The 17883-nt window shown below is 43.5% G+C and overlaps 1 pseudogene across 1 annotated transcript; it reads right to left on the reverse strand.

The window, feature by feature from the left end:
- Positions 1-871: 871 nt before the first annotated feature.
- LOC311118166 (NLR family CARD domain-containing protein 3-like) lies at positions 872-16310 on the reverse strand (annotated as a pseudogene). Its single transcript has 6 exons — positions 14884-16310; positions 14383-14539; positions 10908-10975; positions 9425-9598; positions 9167-9213; positions 872-1579 (listed from the first exon to the last, which is right to left on the reverse strand). The product of its transcript is annotated as an NLR family CARD domain-containing protein 3-like (transcript).
- Between the last annotated feature and the right edge of the window lie 1573 nt (positions 16311-17883).

A 17883-nucleotide genomic window follows, 5' to 3' on the forward strand; every position in this document is an offset into this window, starting at 1 on the left:
TGCGGTTGGCCCTGGGTTCCTCCTAATGCAAGACAATGCTAGACCTCATGTGGCTGGAGTGTGTCAGCAGTTCCTGCAAGAGGAAGGCATTGATGCTATGGACTGGCCCGCCCGTTCTCCAGACCTGAATCCAATTGAACACATGTCTCGCTCCATCCACCAACGCCACGTTGCACCACAGACTGTCCAGGAGTTGGCGGATGCTTTAGTCCAGGTCTGGGAGGAGATCCCTCAGGACACCATCTGCCACCTCATCAGGAGCATGCCCAGGCGTTGTAGGGAGGTCATACAGGCACGTGGAGGCCACACACGCTACTGAGCCTCATTTTGACTTGTTTTAAGGACATTACATCAAAGTTGGATCAGCCAGTAGTGTGGTTTTCCACTTTAATTTTGAGGGTGACTCCAAATCCAGACCTCCATGGGTTGATACATTTGATTTCCATTGATAATTTTTGTGTGATTCTGTTGTCAGCACATTTAACTATGTAAAGAAAAGAGTATTTAATAAGATTATTTCATTCATTCAGATCTAGGATGTGTTGTTTAAGTGTTCCCTTTATTTTTTTGAGCAGTGTATATCCATCAATTCATGCTTTACAATAGTTGATGCTATTTATCAAGTCTGGGTTCTTATGTTTGACCACCTTGCTAATGAGGATCCCCGAAAACGATCTCTAGCAGGTATTTATATGCTGAAAGGCCAGACGGTTCTACCAATACAAACGTATCTACATTAGAATCCATCTTGCCCTTTTGCCCTAAACAGTTATTGTCCCAGATGGGACTGTGGTTCCAGAACAGGTGTCCCCAGTAGGTAGTATAAACACGGACGTGTGTGTGTCCTGTATGTGTGAGTGGTGCATCTGAACCGTTCTCAAAGGGCGCAGGATCACGGAAAGAGACAGACACAGAGTTACCATGGTTATTATTTACAGGAATAAACTGGCCCAAACTGGTGTGTTACTCTGTGTATTTAAATGCCATATTCTAATCAAACATAAAACACATGATTAGAGTGAAACATCATGTTGTGTTTGACACAGGGACCACCTGACACAGGGACACTGAGGCATCAACCCAAACATTAAACCCTGGATAGAGGGGCTCAGTGAATGTGGTGTGGAATGTGTACAGGTGGGTCAGTGTGTCAGAGGAGACTCTGTAGAAGGACAGAGTGCCGGCTGGCCAGTCCAGATACACTCCTACTCTGTGGGGCTGGAGGGGGGGACGTCTATGGTAGTGGACTTATTATTGTGACAAGCAGAGTAACGGTTGTCAGAGCAGAACAGACTCCAGGACTTGTCATTCCATCCAATCCCACAGTCAGTACCCCATCCTCTCCTGCTGATTCCTTTATATGCCACTCCTATACCAGCCACACTCCCGCTCCACTCTACCTCCCAGTAACAGCGCCCAGTCAGACCCTCTCTACACAGCACCTGTTCCCTGTCCTCAAATCTCTCTGGGTGATCAGGATACGGCTGCTCCTCTTTCCTACGTGTCACCTTTCTGTTCTCCTCAGACAGAGAGACAAGTCTGTTTGCTGTGTTTGGGTCCAGTGTGAGATCACAGACATCTGATGGATGAAACCAGACACAAAATTAGAAATCATCATCATTCACATTAGAATGTTAACTCACTTTTCACTAATTCATTTAATGTAGATGTTTCTAGGTATCAAAAGGAGAAGTTAAGGTAACTTGAGACTTGTTCAATGATCATATGTTATACTGTATGGTAATATAAAACACACGTATTCCCATTAATTACACACACACACACACACTCACACACACACACTCACACATGCATACAGTGAGGGAAAAAAGTATTTGATCCCCTGCTGATTTTGTACGTTTGCCCACTGACAAAGAAATGATTAGTCTATAATTTTAATGGTAGGTTTATTTGAACAGTGAGAGACAGAATAACAACAAAAAAATCCAGAAAAACGCTTGTCAAAAATGTTATAAATTGATTTGCATTTTAATGAGGGAAATCAGTATTTGACCCCTCTGCAAAACATGACATAGTACTTGGTGGCAAAACCCTTGTTGGAAATCACAGAGGTCAGACGTTTCTTGTAGTTGGCCACCAGGTTTGCAGACATCTCAGGAGGGATTTTGTCCCACTCCTCTTTGCAGATCTTCTCCAAGTCATTAAGGTTTCGAGGCTGACGTTTGGCAACTCGAACCTTCAGCTCCCTCCACAGATTTTCTATGGGATTAAGGTCTGGAGACTGGCTAGGCCACTCCAGGACCTTAATGTGCTTCTTCTTGAGCCACTCCTTTGTTGCCATGTGTTTTGGGTCAGTGTCATGCTGGAATACCCGTCCACGACCCATTTTCAATGCCCTGGCTGAGGGAAGGAGGTTCTCACCCAAGATTTGACGATACATGGCCCCGTCCATCGTCCCTTTGATGTGGTGAAGTTGCCCTGTCCCCTTAGCAGAAAAACAGCTACCTTGAGATCATTGTCAAGATCCTCCCGTGTAGTTCTGGGCTGATTCCTCACCGTTCTCATGATCATTGCAACTCCACGAGGTGAGATCTTGCATGGAGCCCCAGGCCGAGGGAGATTGACAGTTATTTTGCGTTTCTTCCATTTGCGAATAATCGCACCAACTGTTGTCACCTTCTCACCAAGCTGCTTGGCGATGGTCTTGTAGCCCATTCCAGCCTTGTGTAGGTCTACAATCTTGTCCCTGACATCCTTGGAGAGCTCTTTGGTCTTGGCCATGGTGGAGAGTTTGGAATCTGATTGATTGATTGCTTCTGTGGACAGGTGTCTTTTATACAGGAAACAAGCTGAGATTAGGAGCACTCCCTTTAAGAGTGTGCTCCTAATCTCAGCTTGTTACCTGTATAAAAGACACCTGGGAGCCAGAAATCTTTCTGATTGAGAGGGGGTCAAATACTTATTTCCCTCATTAAAATGCAAATCAATTTATAACATTTTTGACATATGTTTTTCTGGATTTTTTTGTTGTTATTCTGTCTCTCACTGGTAAAATAAACCTACCATTAAAATTATAGACTGATCATGTCTTTGTCAGTGGGCAAACGTACAAAATCAGCAGGGGATCAAATACTTTTTTCCCTCACTGTACATGAACACACACACACGTTTCTAATGTAAACGAACACACCTACACAAGCTGGGGGGACGCGATGGGGTAAGGTTGTGTTTCTCTAAGCGGGAGGTTAGCTTGGCTTCTTCTTTACAGTGGGGAGAACAAGTATTTGATACACTGCCGATTTTGCAGGTTTTCCTACTTACAAAGCATGTAGAGGTCTGTCATTTTTATCATAGGTACACTTCAACTGTGAGAGACGGAATCTAAAACAAAAATCCAGAAAATCACATTGTATGATTTTTAAGTAAATAATTTGCATTTTATTGCATGACATAAGTATTTGATCACATACCAACCAGTAAGAATTCCGGCTCTCACAGACCTGTTAGTTTTTCTTTAAGAAGCCCTCCTGTTCTCCATTCATTACCTGTATTAACTGCACCTGTTTGAACTCGTTACCTGTATAAAAGACACCTGTCCACACACTCAATCAAACAGACTCCAACCTCTCCACAATGGCCAAGACCAGAGAGCTGTGTAAGGACATCAGGGATAAAATTGTAGACCTGCACAAGGCTGGGATGGGCTATAGGACAATAGGCAAGCAGCTTGGTGAGAAGGCAACAACTCTTGGCACAATTATTAGTAAATGGAAGAAGTTCAAGATGACGGTCAATCATCCTCGGCCTGGGGCTCCATGCAAGATCTCACCTCGGGGGGCATCAATGATCATGAGGAAGGTGAGGGATCAGCCCAGAACTACACGGGAGGACCTGGTCAATGACCTGAAGAGAGCTGGGACCACAGTTTCAAAGAAAACCATTAGTAACACACTACGCGGTCATGGATTAAAATCCTGCAGCGCACGCAAGGTCCCCCTGCTCAAGCCAGCGCATGTCCAGGCCCGTCTGAAGTTTGACAATGACCATCTGGATGATCCAGAGGAGGAATGGGAGAAAGTCATGTGGTCTGATGAGACAAAAATAGAGCTTTTTGGTCTAAACTCCACTCGCCGTGTTTGGAGGAAGAAGAAGGATGAGTACAACCCCAAGAACACCATCCCAACCGGGAAGCATGGAGGTGGAAACATCATGGTTTGGGGATGCTTTTCTGCAAAGGGGACAGGACGACTGCACCGTATTGAGGGGAGGATGGATGGGGCCATGTATCGAGAGATCTTGGCCAACAACCTCCTTCCCTCAGTAAGAGCATTGAAGATGGGTCGTGGCTGGGTCTTCCAGCATGACAACGACCCGAAACACAGCCAGGGCAACTAAGGAGTGGCTCCGTAAGAAGCATCTCAAGGTCCTGGAGTGGCCTAGCCAGTCCGCAGACCTGAACCCAATAGAACATCTTTGGAGGGAGCTGAAAGTCCGTATTGCCCAGCGACAGCCCTGAAACCTGAAGGATCTGCAGAAGGTCTGTATGGAGGAGTGGGCCAAAATCCCTGCTGCAGTGTGTGCAATCCTGGTCAAGACCTACAGGAAACGTATGATCTCTGTAATTGCAAACAAAGGTTTCTGTACCAAATATTAAGTTCTGCTTTTCTGATGTATCAAATACTTATGTCATGCAATAAAATGCAAATGATTTACTTAAAAATCATACAATGTGATTTTCTGGATTTTTGTTTTAGATTCCGTCTCTCACAGTTGAAGTGAACCTATGATAAAAATTACAGACCTCTACATGCTTTGTAAGTAGGAAAACCTGCAAAATCTGCAGTGTATCAAATACTTGTTCTCCCCACTGTACATGGTGTCGAGTAAAGTAAAGCTTAAACCATGCATTTAGATTGTAGGTAGGTATTGTAGTTGGGAATTGTAGTTAGGAATTGTAGGTAGTTTATCCAGGTAGTTCTTGTATTGTATTCGCCTGAGCCTGGTGAAGCACGAGGCTAGCTAACCCACTACCTGGACCAATAAAGCTAGCTAGCTAGCGGGTAGCTACTGGTAACTATTAGCAACTGTGGATAGTTGTTTCCAATGTTATTTCACGCCTAAGAGTACCTGTAATTATTGTAGTTAGGTATTGTAGATAGTTTATCTAGGTAGCTATTGTAGGTTAGTATTGCATTCACTGAGCCCGGTGAAGCACGAGGCTAGCTAACCCACTACCTGGACCAATAAAACTAGCTAGCTAGCGGGTAGCTAATGGTAACTATTAGCAACTGTGGATAGTTGTTTCCAATGTTATTTCACGCTTAATAGTACCTGTAATTATGCTAGCTAGCTACCTACCATTCAGCTGTTTTTCTAACCTCATTATCTGAAACGTTAACGTTAGGTAGTTAGTAGCTACTGTACTCGAAATGTAGCTAGCTTGTTGCTACCTGGATAGCTAACTCAACAACAGCTGGAACGACCTAGCTGTAATATTTGGAGACGCTTTCTCTCCGTTGACGCGAACTGGCTAAATCGATTCAGTAGCTAGCTTTACACTTAACTAGCTATCAGTAGCTACTAAGGGTATAACCTATATTTATTTTTTATCTTTACATACTGGTAACGAGAGTCTTTCAAAAGGAGTTCAAGACATGGGTGACTAGTTAACATTAGCTTGGCTCTCTGTGTTTAATACTGTGGGGGGAGGGGTTTGTTCGCTGACAGAGCGTAATGGCTAGCTAATATGCTAACTATTCTAGCTAGCTAACTAACTGGCTGAATAAGTTGACGACTTACTCACTCAAACTGTTAAAACTAACCCAAAACCTTACACAACGTTAGACACGGACACGAATGATCTGTTTAGCGTGTTAACACACTATTGGTAGTCTGTTGTAACCGAGTATTGGTGCTAAACCGTGTGTTATTGGAAGCTAGCATGCTAGTTAGCTATGGCGTCATAGGATACGGTGCCCTGGGCGGTTTCATGTTAGAATACTGTACCAAGTTAGCTAGATGAATAAACTAAGTTAGTCTATTCCTAGAAAACATTAAACCACTGTAATTTACAACAATTATAATCTCTAAAGTGGAAGTTGGGAGAGTTATATTTGAGTGTTTCAGTGAAACGTGAGGGAGGCCCTGCTCTCTAGCTTTCCCAGATGTTTAATTAATTTCATTCCGATCTCCTTTGCATTATTGTAGCCTTTTCAGTAGCCTGTCAACTATGTGTCTGTCTATCCCTGTTCTCTCCTCTCCTCACAGGCCATACAAACGCTTCACACGGCGTGGCTGCTACCACTCTAATCTGGTGGTCCCTGCACGCGCGACCCACGTGGAGTTCCAGGTCTCCGGTAGCCTCTGGAACTGCCGTTCTGCGGCCAACAAGGCAGAGTTCATCTCAGCCTATGCCACCCTCCAGTCCCTCGACCTCTTGGCGCTGACGGAAACATGGATTACCACAGAAAACACTGCTACTCCTACTGCTCTTTCCTCGTCTGATCATGTGTTCTCGCATACCCCGAGAGCATCTGGTCAGCGCGGCGGTGATACAGGAATCCTCATCTCTCCCAAGTGGACATTCTCTCTTTTCCCCCTGACCCATCTGTCTATCTCCTCATTTGAATTCCATGCTGTTACAGTCACAAGCACATTCAAGCTTAACATCCTTGTCATTTATCACCCTCCAAGTTCCCTTGGAGAGTTCATCAATGAGCTTAACGCCTTGATAAGTTCCTTTCCTGAGGATGGCTCATCCCTCACAGTTCTGGGTGACTTTAACCTCCCTACGTCTGCCTTTGACTCATTTCTCTCTGCCACCTTCTTTCCACTCCTTTCCTCTTTTGACCTCACCCTCTCACCGTCCCCCCCTACTCACAATCTTTACTAGATGCTGTTCTTCTACTAATCTCACTACAACTCCCCTCCAAGTCTCTGACCACTACTTTGTATCCTTTTCTCTCTCGCTCTCCTCCAACGCTACTAGACTCCCTGCTGACCTGGCATCTTTCCACTCCCTCCTCTCTACATTCTCTTCCTCCGTTTCTGCTGCTAAAGCCACTTTCTACCACTCTACATTTCAAGCCTCTGCCTCTAACCCTAGGAAGCTCTTTGCCACCTTCTCCTCCCTGCTGAATCCTCCTTCCCCTCCCCCTCCCTCCTCCCTCTCTGTGGATGACTTCGTCAACCATTTTGAAAAGAAGGTTGACGACATCCGATCCTCATTTATTAAGTCAAATGACACCGCTGGTCCTGCTCACACTGCCCTACCCTATGCTTTGACTTCTTTCTCCCCTCTCTCTCCAGATGAAATTGTGCGACTTGTGACGGCCGGCCGCCCAACAACCTGCCTGCTTGACCCTATCCCCTCCTCTCTTTTCCAGACCATTTCCGGAGACCTTCTCCCTTACCTCACCTCGCTCATCAACTCATCCTTGTCCGCTGGCTATGTCCCTTCCATCTTCAAGAGAGCGAGAGTTGCACCCCTCCTCAAAAATCCTACACTCGATCACTCCGATGTCAACAACTACAGACCAGTATCCCTTCTTTCTTTTCTCTCCAAAACTCTTGAACGTGCCATCTATAGCCAACTCTCCTGCCATCTCTCTCAGAATTACCTTCTTGATCCAAACCAGTCAGGTTTCAAGACTGGTCATTCAACTGAGACTGCTCTTCTCTGTGTCACGGAGGCTCTCCACACTGCTAAAGCTAACTCTCTCTCTGCTCTCATCCTTCTAGACCTGTCTGCTGCCTTTGATACTGTGAACCATCAGATCCTCCTCTCCACCCTCTCCGAGTTGGGCATCTCCGGCGCGGCTCACTCTTGGATTGCGTCCTACCTGACAGGTCGCTCCTACCAGGTGGCGTGGCGAGAATCTGTCTCCGCACCACATGCTCTCACCACTGGTGTCCCGCAGGGCTCAGTTCTAGGCCCTCTCCTATTCTACCTATACACCAAGTCACTTGGCTCTGTCATATCCTCACATGGTCTCTCCTATCATTGTTACGCAGACAACACACAATTAATTTTCTCCTTTAATTTTCTTCTGATAACCAGGTGGCGAATCGCATCTCTGCATGTCTGGCAGACATATCAGTGTGGATGTCGGATCACCACCTCAAGCTGAACCTCGGCAAGACGGAGCTGCTCTTCCTCTCGGGGAAGGACTGCCCGTTCCATGATATCGCCATCACGGTTGACAACTCCGTTGTGTCCTCCTCCCAGAGTGCAAAGAACCTTGGCGTGACCCTGGACAACACCCTGTCGTTCTCCGCTAACATCAAAGCAGTGACCCGATCCTGTAGGTTCATGCTCAACAACATTCGCAGAGTACGACCCTACCTTACACAAGAAGCGGCACAGGTCCTAATCAGGGCACTTGTCATCTCCCGTCTGGATTACTGCAACTCGCTGTTGGCTGGGCTCCCAGCCTGTGCCATTAAACCCCTACAACTCATCCAGAACGCTGCAGCCCGTCTGGTGTTCAACCTTCCCAAGTTCTCTCACGTCACCCCGCTCCTCCGCACACTCCACTGGCTTCCAGTTGAAGCTCGCATCTGCTACAAGACCATGGTGCTTGCCTACGGAGCTGTGAGGGGAACGGCACCTCCTTACCTTCAGGCTCTGATCAATCCCTACACCCAAACGAGGGCATTGCGTTCATCCACCTCTGGCCTGCTGGCCCCACTACCTCTGCGGTAGCACAGTTCCCGCTCAGCCCAGTCAAAACTGTTCGCTGCTCTGGCACCCCAATGGTGGAACAAGCTCCCCCACGACGCCAGGACAGCGGAGTCACTGACCACCTTCCAGAGACACTTGAAACCCTACCTCTTGAAGGAATACCTGGGATAGTATAAAAGTAATCATTCTACCCCCCTCCCCAACCCCCCCCCCCCATTTAAAAAATAAATAATAATAATAATAATTGTAAAGTGGTTGTCCCACTGGCTTTCATAAAGTGAATGCACCAATTTGTAAGGCGCTCTGGATAAGAGCGTCTGCTAAATGACGTAAATGTAAATGTAATACACAGACACACACACATTGTCAAAGCAACTCTTTGGTGTCCCTGATTTGTGCTTCTGTAGAACTAAAGCTGATATTTAATATTACCAAGTAAGTAATGATGGTGGTCTTTGACTTTGACTTCACTTGAATTAAGACTTATTCTTAGTCATATTCTTCACAGCAGTCAACACTCACATTTTCTAAGTCCAGGTTTCATTGTGTACTCTCCACCATGTTCCACACTGTAGCGGTAAGCAGAAGAACAGACAGTCATTGAGGAATACACATTAACTCACTCACACACACACACACACACACACAAACACACACACACACTCACACACACACGTTCAGCATATAACTTAGTCCAAGTGGTGGTCAGAATATTTGTCTTAACTAGCTTGATAATTCCAACATGTCTGATATGAACATTGACATGAACCCTCTACATACTTGAGTTTCTCCAGTCTGCAGTGTGGATCCTCCAGTGCAGCAGAGAGCAGTCTGACTCCTGAGTCTCCTGGGTGATTGTAGCTCAGGTCCAGCTCTCTCAGGTGTGAGGGGTTTGACTTCAGAGCTGAGACCAGAGAAGCACAGCCTTCCTCTGTGACTAGACAGCGTGACAGCCTGCAAAGAGTAAAATCATTTTAAAATCACACTGCTTTTCTTGGTGGTCAAAATATTGGCAGTATATTTTTTCAACATTTTCAGATACATCAGTCTCCTGAAACCTGCCATATATATTCATAAATTAATGTATCATTATTAGAAATTATCATAATATTGCTTGTAGATAGAAACACGTATAGTACAAATATTTTATCAGACTGACGAGACCAGTTTAAAAAGCTGTATCAGTCAAAAGACAGACAGTGAGGTATCAGATTTAGATTGTATTGAGTATACAGTCCACACCATATCTAGTTTGACAGTGAAGCTAACATTTTAAATGTGGATCTGTACTCCAGCATTTTGGATTTGAGATTAAATGTTTCATATGAGGTGACAGTATATAATGTCACCTTTTATTTGAGGGTATTTTAATACATATCTGTTTCACCTTTTAGAAATGAAAGCACTTTATGTATCTAGTCCCCCCCATTTGAAGAAGTCATAAGTATTCTGACCAATACACTTATAGTGTATTATAGTCAAAAGTTGAGTATTTATTTCTAATTGAGTAGATAACATGTTTCTAAACACTACTAAATGAATCCTTATGATTCCATGATTAAGAAAAATCATGAATGAATCATGAACAATTATGAATGATTAAGTTACAGAGGCTACAACAAACATGCTAACCTCTCACCATTACCAATAACAGAGGGGGTATGATCCTTGTTCCTCTGTAACTTTCTCATTCATCATCATTCACGATTCATTCATGATTATTCATTATCATGGTAGCATCCACATGAATGTAGAAGTGTTCAGAAACATATTCTATTCTTACTGACAATACAAATTAATAACTCCAAAATGACAGGACATTATTCACCATTCAGTTTCTATTAGGAAAAACATCATCCAAAACACAACCAAAACAAACTGCAAATGCACTCAAAAAGTTTGTAGAATCACAAGCTTGATGTAATCACTGCAGGGAAGGAATATGGGACCAAATACTAAACGTATGACTACTTTGATACACTATAAGTGAATTTGTCCAACTAATTAAAACTTTCTCAATTCTAAATGGTAAAACATATATGTATGAATACCTTCAAATAAAAGGGGACATTCTGTACTGTTGCCTAATATGAAACAAATCCAAAATCTCAAATCCAAATCCAAAATGCTGGAGCATAGCACCAAATGTAAAACTGTAAGCTTCACTGTCCAAACACATATGGTGTGGACTATGTGTGCCTGGTAAACACATGTGGATCTGGTGAACAGTTATCACTTGTTGACCAAATACAGGAATCCTGACCTCAGAGTCTCCAGTTTACAATGGGAATTCTCCAGTCCAGCAGACAGAAGCTTCACTCCTGAATCATTCAGATCATTGTTACTCAGATCCAGCTCTCTCAGGTGTGAGGGGTTTGACTTCAGAGCTGAGACCAGAGAAGAACAGCCTTCCTCTGTGATTAGACAGCCTGACAGCCTGCAAAGAGTCAAATAATGTTTAAATAACATCGCTATTCGCTGGCTGTGAAAGCAGAGTGCCAGTATATTTTTTCAACATTTTGTGATATGTCAGTGTCCTGAAACCTGCCAAAACTCTCAATGTCAACTGCGTTTATTTTGAGCAAACTTAACATGTGTAAATATTTGTATGAACATAACAAGATTCAACAACAGAGACATAAACTGAACAAGTGCCACAGACATGTGACTAACAGAAATTGAATAATGTGTCCCTGAACAAAGGGGGTGTCAAAATCAAAAGTAACAGTCAATATCTGGTGTTGCCACCAGCTGCATTAAGTACTGCAGTGCATCTCCTCCTCATGGACTGCACCAGATTTCCCAGTTCTTGCTGTGAGATGTTACCCTACTCTTCCACCAAGGCACCTGCAAGTTCCCAGACATTTCTGGGGGGAATGGCCCTAGTCCTCACCCTCCTATCCAACAGGTCCCAGACGTGCTCAATCGGATTGAGATCCGGGCTCTTCGCTGGCCATGGCAGAACTCTGACATTCCTGTCTTGCAGGAAATCACACACAGAACGAGCAGTATGGCTGGTGGCATTGTCATGCTGGAGAGTCATGTCAGGATGAGCCTGCAGGAAGGGTACCACATGAGGGAGGAGGATGTCTTCCCTGTAACGCACAGCGTTGAGATGGCCTGCAATGACAACACGCTCAGTCGGATGATGCTGTGACACACCGCCCCAGACCATGATGGACCCTCCACCTTCAAATCGATCCCGCTCCAGAGTACAGGCCTCGGTGTAACGCTCATTCCTTCGACGATAAACGCAAATCCGACCATCACCCCTCGTGAGACAAAACCGTGACTCGTCGGTGAAGAGCACTTTTTGCCAGTCCTGTCTGGTCCAGCGACGGTGGGTTTGTGCCCATAGGCGATGTTGTTACCGGTGATGTGTGGTGAGGACCTGCCTTACAACAGGCCTACAAGCTCTCAGTCCAGCCTCTCTCAGCCTATTGCGGAGTCTGAGCACTGATGAAGGGATTGTGCATTCATGGTGTAACTCAGGCAGTTGTTGTTGCCATCCTGTACCTGTCCCGCAGGTGTGATGTTCGGATGTACCGATCCTGTGCAGGTGTTGTTAGACGTGGTCTGCCACTGCGAGGATGATCAGCTGTCTGTCCTGTCTCCCTGTAGCGCTGTCTTAGGCGTCTCACAGTACGGACATTGCAATTTATTGACTTGGCCACATCTGCAGTCCTCATGCCTCCTTGCAGCATGCCTAAGGCACGTTCACGCAGATGAGCAGGGACCCTAGGCATCTTTCATTTGGTATTTTTCAAAATCAGTAGAAAGGCCTCTTTAGTGTCCTAAGTTTTCATAACTGTGACCTTAATTGCCTACCGTCTGTAAGCTGTTAGTATTTTAACGACCGTTCCACTGATGTATGTTCATTAATTGTTTATGGTTCATTGAACAAGCATGGGAAACAGTGTTTAAACCCTTTACAATGACGATCTGTGAAGTTATTCAGATTTTTACGAATTATCTTTGAAAGACAGGGTCCTGAAAAAGGGACATTTCTTTTTTTTGCTGAGTTTAAATGGATGTATAATTATTATACATTACAAATTATCAAAGTATTACTTTTAGAGCGAAAAACAAAAAACAAATATTTGAGTAAACTGACGAGAGCAGTTTAAAAAGCAGTATCAGTCAAAAGACAGACAGTGAGGTATCAGATTTAGATTGTATTGAGTATACAGTCCACACCATATCTATTTTGACAGTGAAGCTAACATTTTGAATTTGGCTCTATTCTCCAGCATTTTAGAATTGAGATCAAATGTTTCATTTAAGGTGACAGTATATAATGTTGTCACACCCTGATCTGTTTCACCTGTCTTAGTGATTGTCTCCACCCCCCTCCAGGTGTCGCCCATCTTCCCCATTATCCCCAGTGTATTTATACCTGTGTTCTCTGTTTGTCTGTTGGCAGTTCGTCTTGTCTCGTCAAGTTTACCAGCAGTTTTCCCCATACTCCTGTTTCGCTTTAGTCCCTGTTTTCTAGTTTTCCCAGTTTTGACCATTCTGCCTGCCGTGACCCTGAGACTGCCTGCCGTTCTGTACCTTGTTACACCACCCTGGATTATTGACCTCTGCCTGCCCTGACCCTGAGACTGCCTGCCGTTCTGTACCTTGTTACACCACCCTGGATTATTGACCTCTGCCTGCCCTGACCCTGAGACTTTCTGCCGTTCTGTACCTTGTCACACCACCCTGGATTACTGACCTCTGTCTGCCCTTGACCTGTCGTTTGCCTGCCCCCTGTTTTGTAAATCATCTTTTGTTATTTCGAACTGTCTGCATCTGGGTCTTATCTTGAGCCGTGATAATGTCACCTTTTTATTTGAAGTATTTTCACTGTTTAGAAATGAAAGCATTTTATGTATCTTGTCCCCACGTTTGAAGAATCATAAGTATTCTGACCAATTCACTTATATTTATTAAACTAGTGAAAAGTGTCGTATTTGGTCCCAAACTTGTTGGTTGCATTTGCAGTTTGTTTTGGTTGTGTTTTGGGTTATGTTTTGCCCAATATTAACTGAATTGTGGAAGATGACTGGATCAATCTTATGTCTGTGAGTAGATAACATGTTTCTAAACACTACTAAATTAATCCTAATGATGCCATGATTAAGAAAAATCATGAATGAATCATGAATAATAATGAGTGAGAAAGTTACAGAGGATACAACAAAACATACTAACCTCTCACCATTACCAATAACAGAGGGGGTATGATCCTTGTTCCTCTGTAACTTTCTCATTCATCATCATTCACGATTAATTAATGATTATTCATAATCATAGTATCATCCACATGAATGTAGATGTGTTCAGAAACATCTTCTATTCTTACTGACAATACAAGTGAAGTGACTCCAAAATGACAGGACATGGGACCAAATACTAAACTTTTGACTGCTTTAATACAATAAGTGAATTAGTCCAAATCATTAGGAATTCTTCAAATGGGAGAACTACATACATTGGTTTCATTTCTAATAGGTAAAACAGATATTTATGAATACCCTCAAATAAAAGGTGACATTCTGTACTGTCGCCTAATATGAAACATTGTATCTCAAATCCAAAATGCTGGAGCATAGCGCCAAATTTAAAACTGTAAGCTTCACTGTCCAAACACATATCGTGTAGACTATGTGTCCCTTTTAAACACATGTGGATCTGGTGAACAGTTATCACTTGTTGACCAACTACAGGAATACTGACCTCAGAGTCTCCAGTTTACAGTGGGGATTCCCCAGTCCAGCAGAGAGCAGCTTCACTCCTGAATCCTTCAGGTCATTGTTACTCAGGTCCAGCTCTCTGAGGTGTGAGGGGTTTGACTTCAGAGCTGAGACCAGAGAAGAACAGCCTTCCTCTGTGACTCCACAGCCTGACAGCCTGCAAAAAGTGTCAAATCATTTTAAATTCAAAGTGCTATTCTTTGGTGGTGAAAATAGTGGCAGTATATTTTTTCAACATTTTCAGATACAGATCAGTGTCCTGAAACCTGGCATCTATATTCATAAATGGATGTATCAACATCTCAGATTTGAGGGGTTTGACATCAGAGCTGAGGCCAGGGAAGCCTTTCTCTGTGACTCCACAGCATGACAGCCTGACAGAGAGATCATCATGACTTCACAAACACATTATGCTAATGTATGATAATATAATACATATTTTCTCTAAACTAAATATTTCTTCCTGATGATTAGTACTTCAATGTAATGTTATGTACTCACAGAGCAGCTCTGGAGGCATTGACCACTGGCAGCAGCCTCAGAAGACCTTCCTCTGATCTGGAGTATTTCTTCAGGTCAAACACATCCAGCTCCTTTTCTGAAGTCAGCAACACAAAGACCAGAGCTGACCACTGTGCAGGTGACAGTTCGGCTTCTGAGAGACTTCCTGATCTCAGGTAGCTTTGGATGTCCTCCACTAGAGAATGGTCATTCAGTTCATTCAGACAGTGGAACAGATTGATGCACCTCTCTGGAGAGGGATTCTTCCTGATCTTCTCCTTGATGTACTTGACTGTTTCTTCATGGCACTGTGAGCTGCTTCTTGTCTTTGTCAGTAGACCTCGTAAGTGCTTCTGATTGGACTCCAGTGAGAGGCCCAGAAGGAAGCGGAGGAACAGGTCCAGGTTTCCTGTCTCACTTTGTAAGGCTTTATCCACAGCACTCTTGTAGACAGTAACTTCAGTAACTTGAGGTTCGGCCATTAGATTCTCATTGTTGTTGAAGAATGAGAGGAACACAAATACAGCAGCCAGAAACTCCTGAATGCTCAGATGCACGAAGCAGTACACCTTGTCCTGGTACAGCACACATTCCTCTTTAAAGAGCTGTGTGCACAATCCTGAGTACACTGAGGCTTCATTGACATCAATGCCAGCCTCTTTCAGGTCTTCTTCATAGAAAATCAGATTGCCATTCACAAGCTGTTGAAAAGCCAGTTTTCCAAGTGACATAATGCTCTCTTTATTCCAGTGTGGACCTGTCTTTTCTTTCTCAAGATACTTTTCATTCTTCTGTTTGGTATGAAACTCCACAAGGTGTGTGTACATCTTAGTCAGAGTCTTGGGCATCTCTTCTGTCTTATGTTTCAGCATGTGTTCAAGGACTGTTGCAGAAATCCAACAGAAGACTGGAATGTGGCACATGATGTGGAGGCTCCTTGATGTTTTTATGTGTGAGATGATTCTGCTGGCCAGGTCCTCATCACTGAATCTCTTCCTGAAGTACTCCTCCTTCTGTGGGTCATTGAACCCTCGTACCTCTGTCACCTGGTCAACACACACTGAAGGGATCTTATTGGCTGCTGCAGGTCGGGTAGTTATCCAGAGGAGAGCAGAGGGAAGCAGATTTCCCTTGATGAGATTTGTCAGCAGAACATCCACTGAGGTTGACTCTGTGGCGTCACAACAGATCTTGTTCTTCTGGAAGTCTAGGGGCAGTCGGCACTCATCCAGACCATCAAAGATGAACAGAACTTTGTACTTGTCGTAGTTGGAGATTCTTGATTCTTTGGTTTCCATTGAGAAGTGATTGAGAAGTTCAATCAAAGTGTGTTTTTCCCCTTTCATCAAATTCAGCTCCCGAAAAGGGAATGAAAATAAAAATTGGATATCCTGATTTACTTTTCCTTCAGCCCAGTCCAAAATGAATTTCTGGACAGAGACTGTTTTTCCAATGCCAGCGACTCCCTTTGTCAGCACAGTTCTGATAAGTTTGTCTTGTCCAGTTAAGGGTTTGAAGATGTCGTTACATTTGATTGCAGTCTCTGGTCTTGCTTGTTTCCTGGTTGTTGTCTCAATCTGTCTCAGCTCATGTTCATTATTGACCTTTCCGTTTCCACCCTCTGTGATGTAGAGCTCTGTGTAGATCTTATTGAGAAGTGTTGGGTTTCCTTGTTTAGCGATCCCCTCAAATACACATTGAAACTTCTTCTTTAGATTAGATTTGAGTTCACGTTGGCAAATCACAGCAAGCTCATCTGAATCTATAAATAACACAGAGGATATTAATATTACGTCTGTTTTAATGCCTACAGTATTGTAGGACTGTGTTATAAAGTTTGACGAGGTCACTAGGTGTTGTGTTAAGGCTGCTACAATATCATTGAGTTACACAGCTACTTTAGCTGTACTTTAGCTACAGCTTTTAAATGTTCGTTCTAAAACAGCATTCAACATGAGGCAGACAGCTCTTACTTTTCTCCAGTGTGTCAGCAAGCTCCTTCTGGTTCATTTTCCTCAGGAAGTGCAGTGTGATCTTCAGAGCCCCCTCTCTGGCGATGCTCTCCTGCTTCTCATCTTCAGCATCCACCACTTCCTTATCCTGCTTCTGACTCTCAAAGCCTTCTGGGAGTTCTGGACTAAGAATCCTCTTGAACATCTTCAGCTCGTTCTTCACAAATGTCATAATATTCTCTTCAAGCAACTGAAATAAATAAAGTAAATAAGTTGAGCAAGAGACTAAATGCTTTCTCATTAACACATTAATGAATGATTGACAGATCAACTTTACGTGAGGTAAACAAAAACAAATGTACATAACAGGACCACATACACTGAATATGGAGGCCAGGTCTGTTTGATGACTCTGGGAAGACTGACCACTGAGAATCTCTGACTCTGATGTCTCCTGTTGGTTTCTGTGGACAAAACATGAGATTACATCTCCTCATCCAGGGAGTACACACACACACACACACACAAACACACACACACACACACACACACACACACACACACACACACACACACACACACACACACACACACACACACACACACACACACACACAATAAACACACACACACACACACACACACACACACACACAAACAAACAAACAAGAAATGTTGTGTTTGATTAATATTGTTTCAGGACTATGAAAATGGAAAAAAGGATTAGCCTATGGATTATGAAAACAACAAAAATAAATGGTAAAATGGGAAAGGAGAAATGACTAGAGGCAGTGTTGTTTAACTCACTGACCATGAACCATGAGTTCTTCTTACCTTTGTTCACTATAAAAGTATCCCTCTCTAAACATTATAGGTAGTAATATATATCTGTCTCACTCTCAGAGAAATAAGTAGTACTGCTAGGTTTTACACAATCATAATATATATTTGCCTCACTCTCAGAGAAATAAGTAGTACTGCTAGGTTTTACACAGTAATAATATATATCTGCCTCACTCTCAGAGAAATAAGTAGTACTGCTAGGTTT

Source organism: Coregonus lavaretus, assembly GCF_964263955.1.
Source record: "Coregonus lavaretus genome assembly, contig: HAP1_SCAFFOLD_2789, whole genome shotgun sequence".
Taxonomy (NCBI): Eukaryota; Metazoa; Chordata; class Actinopteri; order Salmoniformes; family Salmonidae; genus Coregonus; species Coregonus lavaretus.